This window comes from Sprattus sprattus (genome assembly GCF_963457725.1).
Source record: "Sprattus sprattus genome assembly, chromosome: 19".
NCBI lineage: Eukaryota > Metazoa > Chordata > Actinopteri > Clupeiformes > Clupeidae > Sprattus > Sprattus sprattus.
Window position 1 is genome coordinate 26,172,359 of NC_137917.1, and position 12,500 is coordinate 26,184,858.

The following is a 12,500-nucleotide window of genomic DNA, read 5'->3' on the forward strand; positions in this document are numbered from 1 at the left end:
TATCAGTATAACAGCATATAAAAAAACCAGTTGTGTTATCCTCTCGTCACTCCGCTCAGCGTCATGGCACAGGCACTAAACTCAAACTAAATAATATACAATAGTCCAACACCGTGTGACCCCATATAAATGATTACGCGCGTGTGTGTGTGTATATGTCTCATCAAGACAACTTCAGCCCAGACTCCCACGTTTACGAGCCCGAGAGGCCCGAGTGAAAGTGACTCTATGGCAGAGGTGGTGTAGACACACACACACTCTGAATTCCACCTCTGCATTTGACCCATCCAGGGTAGTGACACACACACAGCACCCAGTGAACACACACAGTGAAGTGAAGTTACACTAACTCGGAGCAAGTACAAGCTCGAGGAGTGCGTCACTGTCGGAGGCTGACCTAGACGCCCAGTCCAAGGTGAGAGGGGGACGACCCCTCTCTGTCTCCTCTCCTGTTCGGTTCTCATCACGCCTCGCGTGTGTCACCACACATGCACACACACACACACACACACACACACACACACACACACACACACACACACACACACACACACACACACACACACACACACACACACACACACACACACACACACACACACACACACACACACACACCCACACACACACACACACACCCCCACCCCCACACACACACACACCCACACACACACACACACACACACACGTCCAGTCCAAGGTGAGAGGGGGACGACCCCTCTCCTCTCCTCTCCTCTCCTCTCCTCTCCTGTTCTCATTACGCCACGCGTGTGTCACCCCATTCACTTTAGGCCCCGCGAGTCCTGATCGCTACACGTCAGTTCATCTTTTCAGCACCGACCCCCAAAAGCTTTACAGGGAAGACATTTGCCTAAAAAATGAGACTTGAAGCGCCGCGGTGAGCATTAGAGAGGAATTAGAGGGTGGGGGGGGTGGGTGGGGGGAGGGTAGGGGGGTGTAGGGGGTTTTTGTAACTCAAGAGGCCCCATCGGTCTCAGTTCACTGGTGCTTTGAATTGGCTGGTCTCAGACTACAGAGCCAAATCAATAGGCTGGTCCACACACACAGACAGACACACACACACACACACACACACACACAGATATGTGAGCGCACACACACTAAGACGTACACACATGTGAGCGCGCGCGCACACACACTCAGACGTACACACACTCAGACGTACACACACACACGTACACACACACACACACACACACACACACACACATATCTGAGCTAACACGCACGCACGCACACACACACACACACACACACACACACACACACACACACACACACACACACACACACACACACACACACACACACACACACACACACACACACACACACACACACACACATCTTTTAGCTCAGCGTCCTCTTTCTCTGATATTGATGATCTGTTTTGATTGTGTATCTGACGCTGAGGGTAGATAGGAGAGTGTGCTCACGACCAAGGTTCCAAACTCCAGCAGGAGCCTCTGAACTTTATTCCCCTGGCACTTTGAAAAGAGAGAAACTTTTCCTCATAAGTCACCGTGAGACTGCTACAAAATTGTACCCTGGAGCTCTATAAGGAAATCAGACCATCCACCATAACCCTCCCACCCCACCCCCCACCCCCTCCGAGTGGGGGGGGTCACGACGCCTCCCCAGCCCGCGCTCCACACCGAAGAGGTTGGGGGCGACTTAAATCAAACTTTACGGAGGGAGAGTGACGTTAGTGACATTTCTGACACTCATCTCCTCCTGCCAGCCCCCTGCTCCGCTCGCCAGAGAAGTCATTTCCTCAGTCCAATTTCCTCCTCTCTGTTTGGGGACCTGCCCGTCCCTCACACCTTTTCACCTGTCACCTGCCCCCCCCTGTCACCTTCTCCCCCCCCCCACCTACCCCCACCCAGTGGAATAAAGTTTGTACCCAGTGTGTCTCTGTGTGTGTGTGCGTGTGTGTGTGTGTGTGTGTGTGTGTGTTTCTGGTGTGTGTGTGTGTACCCAGTGTGTATCCAGCAGAGCTGAGGCCGAGTCTGATTTCCAGCCTGAATCAGTCCTGTGGCATTGACATTTATTTCAAGGTTTTTCCTTTCGTGCTCTCTCTCTTTCTCTCTCTCTCTCCCTCCCTCTATGTTTCTCACTCGCCCTCTCGTTAACTCTCTCTCTCTCTCCCTCTCTCCTTTTCCTTCTCTCTCTCTCTCCTTCTCCTTCTCTCTCTCCTTCTCTCTCCCTCTCTCTCTCTCTCCCTCCATGTCTCTCACTCACTCGCTCTCTCGTTAACTCTCTCTCTCTCCTTCTCTCTCTCTCTCCATCTCTCTCTCCTTCTCTCTCTCTCTCTCCCTCCCTCTCTCGCCACCTGTCCTATTCTGCTCTCCTCTTTCTCCATGTTTAATTCTGCCCAGAGGGTGAGGATTATGCGCAGCAAGGCATGCGTGTCAAAGGGAAATTTAGTGAGGGCAAGACAGCCAAGATTGGAGGGATGAATTAAACAGATAACACAGGGGGCAGATGAAGAGAGAGAGAGAGAGAGAGAGAGAGAGAGAGAGAGAGAGAGAGAAAGAGAGAGAGAGAGAGCAAGAGAAAAAAACATATTACCAATGTTGGTCATTTTCAGAGCTGCTCCCTCTTGTTCCCTCCATCTCTTCCTTTCTCCCTTCCTCCTTTCTCTCTCTCTCTCTCTCTCTTTCTCCCCCTCCATCCCTCCCCCCCTCACTCTTTTTTGCATGGGCCCCTAAAAAAACGAGTGAAATATCTAAATGAGTGTGAGTGTTGAAATGAGTTTGGGCCCGTGGACTTTCTGCTCTTTGACTTTTCCATCTGGATTAGTGCAGGCTGAATGGAAGCCGCTCTGTTGCTTTTGTTCGGAGCGCCGCTCAATCCACTGTCGGAATGCTGCCGCTCCGGGCGCGATAAGGGCTCCTCAGGATGAGCGGCTCATTGGGGGGGGGGGGGGGGATCGTGGGGGGGCGATGGCCTCACCTGCCCACCGTCGTGGGCAACACAACACATCCCCGAACGGACACATACTAACATACACGCCTCAGATCCAGGTCCATGCATTAACATAAATAAACACACACACACACACACACACACACACACACACACACACACACACACACACACACAAACACACAGTCATCAATACACATGTATAAACTCGAGGAGTCTCACTCACCTAAACACATAGACTGTGTGGTGAGAGAGTTTAAGATAGAAATAATAAAAGCCACTCACAGCTCAACACAACAGTGTTGGCTCATATTAACACCAGGTCAGAGTTAATTAGATCCAATGAAAGAACTGTGCCAGTTTCCTGTAAATGAGAACTGCACTCAGGACTAATGTCAGGTTTCTTTGCAGGTGAAGTTGCAATTCTCTTTCTGACCACTGGGTGTCAGTAAAGTATCACCAAATGTACATTATTTATAACCACACAGGAAGGGTCTTGGCCTCTGTAATTTTCTCTCCTCTGCCTGCCTCCCTGCCTTCAGTGTCCAGCTGTCTCTATCTCTCTGTGTTTCACACACTCACATCTCAGGCAGCTCAATCTAAAAGACTATTGTACTATTGTAAGTGAAAGTGGTACCTGAGCAGCCTGGTGAAATACAAAATCAAAAAATGACTGAAGGTGAAGGTAAGGTAAAGTGTAGATACCGTTATTATGCTTATGTTTACTCGTTTATTTTAATTGTATTACTATAGTTTTTTTCTACTATGTTGGCACTCTGAGATTCTTTTGAATGAAGTGTGTGTTACAAATAAAATGCATTATTATTATTATTAATAATAATAATAATAATTAGTATTCACAACCATTCCTGATTTCTGAAAATCACTCACTCATTCACACACTCACACACTCACACACACACACACACACACACGTGAGCCAGTCACAGCCAACACCCCATGTGAGTGTGTGTGTGTGTGTGTGTGTGTGTGAGTTTATTAAGCAACTACCTCATTTGTGTCTGTCGGCTGCTTGTTAATCCAGCTATGCCCAGTAGGGGGCAGTTGTCTACCATTAAACAACCTTGAGTACACAAATATAGTGTAATTTCTCTTCATATACACGCCTGTGCACATCTGTGTGTGTGTGTGTGTGTGTGTGTGTGTGTGTACGTGTACCCTCTATACCCAGCCATGTTTCCCCAGCTCCACTCATCAGAGGCCTCTTCACCAGCTCTCTTCCCCAGCAGCACCTCCTCCATCTGGGCCTGACCACCTCCATCAGAGGCCTCTTCACCAGCTCTCTTCCCCAGCAGCACCTCCTCCATCTGGGCCTGACCACCTCCATCAGAGGCCTCTTCACCAGCTCTCTTCCCCAGCAGCACCACCTCCATCTGGGCCTGACCACCTCCATCAGAGGCCTCTTCACCAGCTCTCTTCCCCAGCAGCACCACCTCCATCAGAGGCCTCTTCACCAGCTCTCTTCCCCAGCAGCACCACCTCCATCTGGGCCTGACCACCTCCATCAGAGGCCTCTTCACCAGCTCTCTTCCCCAGCAGCACCTCCTCCATCTGGGCCTGACACCCTGCCATCAAAGGCCTCTCCACCAGCTCTCTTCCCCAGCAGCACCTCCTCCATCTGGGCCTGACACCCTGCCATCAGAGGCCTCTCCACCAGCTCTCTTCCCCAGCAGCACCTCCTCCACCTGGGCCTGACCACCTCCATCAAAGGCCTCTCCACCAGCTCTCTTCCCCAGCAGCACCTCCTCCATCTGGGCCTGACACCCTGCCATCAGAGGCCTCTCCACCAGCTCTCTTCCCCAGCAGCACCTCCTCCATCTGGGCCTGACACCCTGCCATCAGAGGCCTCTCCACCAGCTCTCTTCCCCAGCAGCACCTCCTCCATCAGAGGCCTCTCCACCAGCTCTCTTCCCCAGCAGCACCACCTCCATCAGAGGCCTCCTCACCAGCTCTCTTCCCCAGCAGCACCACCTCCATCTGGGCCTGACGCCCTGCCATCAAAGGCCTCTCCGCCAGCCCAAACAACAGCAGCGATGCTCAGCATTAACACATAAACCTAACCGAGCCGCAGTTAGAGCTACAGATGTGCCACAAACAGTGCCAGCTGCCCACCTCCCAGCAGCCAATCATCACTGGCTTCATGTATGATGGGCAGGTGCCGCACTAGTTGCTGGCCAATCACAAAGGCAAAGAGCGAGGTGCAGTACAGGGGGAGGGCACAAGTGGCAGCGATGGAGACTCAGTGCCCTCTAGCACCCTGATTCAAGGCTGAGGTCAACTCTCTTCCAATCTCTCTCTCTCTCTCTCTCGCCCACTCACTTCCTGTCTCTACTTTACTGTCCTAGACAAACTCAGAAAAGAGAGAGAGGCCCCGTTTCACACTGTCAGTGTTACAATCGTTCCTAAAAACGCACACAAGGAAGTGATCAAATTGATGAAATAATCCTATCCTGACGTCCAATTTGTGAGCTCTAAGCCAGACACAAGAGGACACAGAGGAACACGTTAGAGGCGGCAGAGGTGTCTCTGGCTGGTCCAGTTCTGCCCAGCTCTACCGTGCGTCACCGGGGCCGAACAGGTTGTGTGGCGTTTGTGTGGCAGAACCAATGGGCCGCTCTGCCTGTGCGCTGGATCAATCAGGGTGCTGTAAACTGGAGGGACAAGCCCATTAAAGCCAGCCGCGCCCCCGCTGGGTCGCTTTCTATTATTCTCCTCTGAAGTCTTAGCCTCAGGCAGAACAGCTTCACACACACACACACACACACACACACACACACACACTGATACCCACACACACTCACACTCACACACACACACACACACACACACACACACACACACACACTGATACCCACACACACTCACACTCACACACACACACACACACACACACACACTGATACCCACACACACTCACACTCACACACACACACACACACACACACACACACACACACACTGATACCCACACACACTCACACTCACACACACACACACACACACACACACACACACACACACACACACACACACACTGATACACACTGATACCCACACACACTCACACACACACACACACACACACACACACACACACACACCTCCTTCCAACTAACACTGAAAGCCACTTATTTATCGCCTATTTTGCTATTATGGTGACGTGTGTGAATGGGAGCAATACTGTGAAGTCGAACCGTTAATCTATCCCCCGGCAACCTAGTAACATTAACATATTCCGACATGGCTCCGGTGGGAATCGGCACCATTGGATTAACGCGTTCAAGAAGTTACGCCATGCGATGCAGAGCAGCAGAGTCCAACCGCAAAGAAAAATCACCCAGTGAGAGTGAGCGTTTATTCCCACAAATAAAAAAACTACAAAAACGAATCCAGAAGAAAACTCTCATGATGATGGTGACAACGACTTACCAAAGCTCTATAAGGTATACAGTATATATATACTGTATATACAGTACCAGTCAAAAGTTTGGACACACCTTACATTTTTTTGAGAAGTGTTTTCTTTACTTTTTTTATTTTCTACATTGTAGATTAATACTGAAGACATTTAAAACTACAAAAGAACACATATGGAATGATATGGAAACATATGGAAACAAACAAAGTGTTGTAAAAAAAGAAACATGTAAAAAAGAACAAAAGTAAAAAAAAAAAACTTCCAAAGCGACTTGAAAGGATGTATACACATTTTACATTTTTGCACTGATGACACACTGCACATCAGGAGCATTTAGGGGTTCAGTGCCTTACTCAAGGACGCTTCGACAGGGAATCGAACTAGCAACCTTCTGATTACTAAACAACTTCTCTACCTCCTGTACCACTGTTGCCCCATATATAAAGCTCAAGGAGGTACCAAAGCTTAATAAGCTATATTATTATTATTATTAGTATTATTATTAGTATTATTATTACCTCCAGCAAGGAGGTTATGCGATCGGGTCCGTTAATTTTTACCTCCAGGAAGGAGGTTATGCGATCGGGTCTGTTAATTTACTTGTCCGTCTGTTTGTCTGTCTGTGGACAAGATTTCTCAGAAACTACTGGGAGGATCTTTCTGAACATTTTCACAAGAGGTGGATCTTGGTCCTGGGACATCCCCATTAAAATCAGGATGATCCGGATCTGGATCTGGATTCTGGATCCGGATTCTGGATCCGGATTTGTGTACCTCCTTACTGGAGGTAAGAAATCGCGGATTGCTCTTGTTAATAAGATGTTTCCCTGAGGAAGCGATCGCTAGCATAGTTCACAGCTAGGTTAACCGGCATGAGACCGTGACCTCTAACCTCCTTGAGGTGTGTGCTCCCTAGCATCCAATGATAATCAGTCAGGTGGAAATACCCATCAACCGTGATGTTTGTTATGTGAATGCATTTGTGAATTTGTTATCGAGTCCCCAATGTTTTACACAACATGGTTACAGGTTTTATATGTGAAAGAGGCTAGAGAGACTTGTAAACACTCATTCATTTACATATGAAGGCACACAGGCACTTGGACACACACACACACACACACACACACACACACACACACACACACACACACACACACACACACACTCATTCAGATGTATATACACACGCAATCTATCTATAATAAACTCACTCATGCACTTGTGTGCACAGCTCATAAATGGGCACACACAAATAGATTCGTACCAACACGGATATGAGTGTGTGAGCGTGTGTGCACAACGTGCCACATATAACCATGCACAAACAGCCTCCGAGGACCCATTCAGACTCTCAGATCTAATACCTCATCTGATGGAAAGCATTAAATCAGCCTTCAAGACAACAAGGGCTCGGGGAACTAAGGGCGACCTGGTTTTGAAGATGGATGACGTGTCTAACATGAAAAGATATGGTGCTGCAGCTTCGGCAGTAGCATCATGGAGCATCTTTTTTTCAGTCAACAGCTTAGGCCGTCAATGTAAATGTGTATTTATTATTTCTGTTTATCTGTTAATATTTCAAAGGGACAGAAACAGAAAAAAACAATCTGTTGTCATAGTTAAGAAGTCAAGGACTTCCATGAATCATTCTCCATCACTTGAACATCTCCCACTGTATTAGAACTATCCTCACTGTATTAGAACCATCCTCACTGTATTAGAACCATCCCCACTGTATTAGAACCATCCCCACTGTATTAGAACCATCCCCACTGTAATAGAACCATCCCCACTGTAATAGAACCATCCCCACTGTATTAGAACCATCCACACTGTAATAGAACCATCCCCACTGTATTAGAACCATCCACACTGTATTAGAACAATCCTCACTGTATTAGAAGCATCCTCACTGTATTAGAACCATCCCCACTGTATTAGAACCATCCCCACTGTAACAGAACCGTCTCCACTGTATTAGAACCATCTACATTGTATTAGAACCATCCTCACTGTATTAGAACCATCCTCACTGTATTAGAACCATCCACACTGTATTAGAACCACCCCCACTGTATTAGAACCATCCACACTGTATTAGAACCATCCCCACTGTATTAGAACCATCCCCACTGTATTAGAACCATCCTCACTGTATTAGAACCACCCCTACTGTATTAGAACCACCCCTACTGTATTAGAACAATCCTCACTGTATTAGAACCATCCTCACTGTATTAGAACCAACCCCACTGTATTAGAACCATCCTCACTGTATAAGAACCATCCCCCACTGTAATAGAACCATCCCCACTGTATTAGAACCTCCCCATTGTATAAGAACCATCCCCCACTGTATTAGAACCATCCCCACTGTATTAGAACCGTCTCCACTGTATTCGAACAGTTCTCACTGTATTAGAACCATCCCCACTATTAGAACCATCCCTACTGTATTAGAACCTCCTCCCCGTATTAGAACCATCCCCACTGTATTAGAACCATCCTCACTGTATTAGAACCATCCCTACTGTATTAGAACCATCCCCACTGTATTAGAACCATCCCCACTGTATTAGAACCATCCTCACTGTATTAGAACAATCCTCACTGTATTAGAACCATCTCCACTGTATTAGAACCGTCTACATTGTATTAGAACCACCCCTACTGTATTAGAACCATCCTCACTGTATTAGAACCATCCTCACTGTATCAGAACCAACCCCACTGTATTAGAACCATCCTCACTGTATTAGAACCATCCCTACTGTATTAGAACCATCCCCACTGTATTAGAACCATCCCCACTGTATTAGAACCATCCTCACTGTATTAGAACCATCCTCACTGTATTAGAACCATCTCCACTGTATTAGAACCGTCTACATTGTATTAGAACCACCCCTACTGTATTAGAACCATCCTCACTGTATCAGAACCAACCCCACTGTATTAGAACCATCCTCACTGTATTAGAACCATCCTCACTGTATTAGAACCATCCCTACTGTATTAGAACCATCCCCACTGTATTAGAACCATCCCCACTGTATTAGAACCATCCTCACTGTATTAGAACCATCCCTACTGTATTAGAACCATCCTCACTGTATTAGAACCATCCCCACTGTATTAGAACCATCCTCACTGTATTAGAACCATCCTCACTGTATAAGAACCATCCCCCACTGTATTAGAACCACCCCCACTGTATTAGAACCATCCTCACTGTATTAGAACAATCCTCACTGTATTAGAACCATCTCCACTGTATTAGAACCGTCTACATTGTATTAGAACCACCCCTACTGTATTAGAACCATCCTCACTGTATCAGAACCAACCCCACTGTATTAGAACCATCCTCACTGTATTAGAACCATCCTCACTGTATTAGAACCATCCCTACTGTATTAGAACCATCCCCACTGTATTAGAACCATCCCCACTGTATTAGAACCATCCTCACTGTATTAGAACCATCCTCACTGTATTAGAACCATCCCTACTGTATTAGAACCATCCTCACTGTATTAGAACCATCCCCACTGTATCAGAACCATCCCCACTGTATCAGAACCAACCCCACTGTATTAGAACCATCCCCACTGTATTAGAACCATCCCCACTGTATCAGAACCAACCCCACTGTATTAGAACCAAAGCCCAAGGCATGAGGCTAGACTGGAGCTATTGGACTTCTGGTAACCCAAGCTACCCCAGCACCCGTAACCTGACCAGGGAAGAGGAGACTGGGGTTAAGCATGCTGATTTTAACACGAGTTCACATTCACACACGCTAGCAGCTGAGTACTGTGAAGTTGGTTCCCTAAGCTCAAGATCACTAGGATAGTTATAGGATAGTTATAAAGCTACCATAGGTAGAAACCCTCAGGGTTCATATCCACCTGATATTAAAATGAGTTCATATTACACACGTTAGCAACTGCCAACAGTTCAGATGGTTCCCTAAGATAGATAGCAAGGATAGTTCATAGCTATGTTAACTGGCATGAGACTTCACACGTGTTTTACACACCTCTCATGGTGGTTCGAGCTCTATAGAAACCCGTTAAATAACCTGCAGTTGGGAGGAAATACACACACCCGATTCTTTGTTGTTATGGAAGAGCAAGTGTGAATGAAAACGGGTTTCTATCCCATGTTGATTTTACCTGATACATTAATGGGATTTGTTTGTGAAAGAGGGTTACCTGGCGGAGTTACTGTGCACGAGACTAACTTCCAGGAGATAAAAAATGCATCCAGACTAGACCGCACCAGACTATAAACCGCAGGGCTGCAGAAATGTTAACAAATATTATAATGTATAAACCACGGTTGATAGTTGGGAAATTACGTCAGTTTCAGTCTTAGTTTTAGTTAAATTTTACGACAATAACGCTGACACACACACACAAATCTACAGAAAGACAGAGATCCATGTGCACACACACAACCATGCATGTGTGTGTGAGTGTGCGTGCGTGCGTGCGTGCGTGAGTGCGTGCGTGCGTGCGTGTGTGCGTGCGTGCGTGTGTGCGTGCGTGTGTGTGTGTGTGTGTGTGTGAGTGTGTGTGTGTGAGTGTGCATGTGTGCGTGCGTGCGTGTGTGTGTGTGTGTGGCAGGACTGGAGGGCTCAGTGGAGTGGGGAGCTGCCTGATTTGTGGGCTGGAACTGAAGTCATTTGGGAGGGAGCCAGGCTGAATGAGGAGGCCCTTTGATGTGGAAATCCAGCAGCCCTCGCATGCCGCTGATATGGTCTCCACACACACAGTGCCTCCTCAGGTGCACGGGTCCACACACACATACGCTCACACACACACACGCGCTTACACAAGTGCACACATGCACACACACACACAAGCACACCCTCACACGCACCCACACACACACACAAAAGCACACACACACACTCACACAAGCACACACTCACACACACACACACACACACACAAGCACACACTCACACACACAAAGGCACACACACACACACACAAGCACACAAGCATACACAAAAAATGTCAGATATAGGCACATCCACACACGCACACAAGGGCACGAAAAGAAAACAAACACACACACTCACACGAACACACACACACACACACACACACACACACACACAGTGCTGTCACTTATCTCTAACCCTCCAAACATGGCACTGAGGGAGAGAACCCATTGCCTATTGCTGCTCATGGCCTACATACAGGAGGAGACAGACGTGTGTTACAGAACTGGAGGAGGACATCTTGTGTGTGTGTGTGTGTGTGTGTGTGTGTGTGTGTGTGTTTGAGAGGGTGTGTGTGTGTGTTTGTGTGTTACAGAACTGGAGGAGGACATCTTGTGTGTGTGTGTGTGTGTGTGTGTGTGTGTGTGTGTGTGTGTGTGTGTGTGTGTGTGTGTGTGTGTGTGTGTGTGTGTGTGTGTGTGTGAGTGAGTGAGTGAGTGAGTGAGTGTGAGTGTGTGTGTGTGTGTGTGTGTGTGTGTGTGTGTGTGTGTGTGTGTGTGTGTGTGTGAGTGTGTGTGTGTGTGTGTGTGTTTGTGTGTTACAGAACTGTCGAGTGGCTGGAGTCTTCCTCTCCATCTCTGGGAGGGGGACACAACTATGTCCACCATTCAGGTGCCCAAATAGTCACATGCACGCAACTGCAGAATGTGTGTCTGTGTGTGAATGTGTGTGTGTGTACATGCACGCGACTGCAGAATGTGTGTCTGCGTGTGAATGTGTGTGTGTGTACATGCACGCAACTGCAGAATGTGTGTCTGCGTGTGAATGTGTGTGTGTGTACATGCACGCAACTGCAGAATGTGTGTCTGCGTGTGAATGTGTGTGTGTGTACATGCACGCAACTGCAGAATGTGTGTCTGCGTGTGAATGTGTGTGTGTGTACATGCACGCAACTGCAGAATGTGTGTCTGCGTGTGAATGTGTGTGTGTGTACATGCACACAACTGCAGAATGTGCGTCTGCGTGTGAATGTGTGTGTGTGTGTACATGCACAAGACTATGTGAAATCTAACACTCCAACGCTGAAAACGAAAGGACCTCACAGTCTGTTAAGAGACGCATCCATTCAGTTCAGTTCAGTTCAGTTCAGTTCAG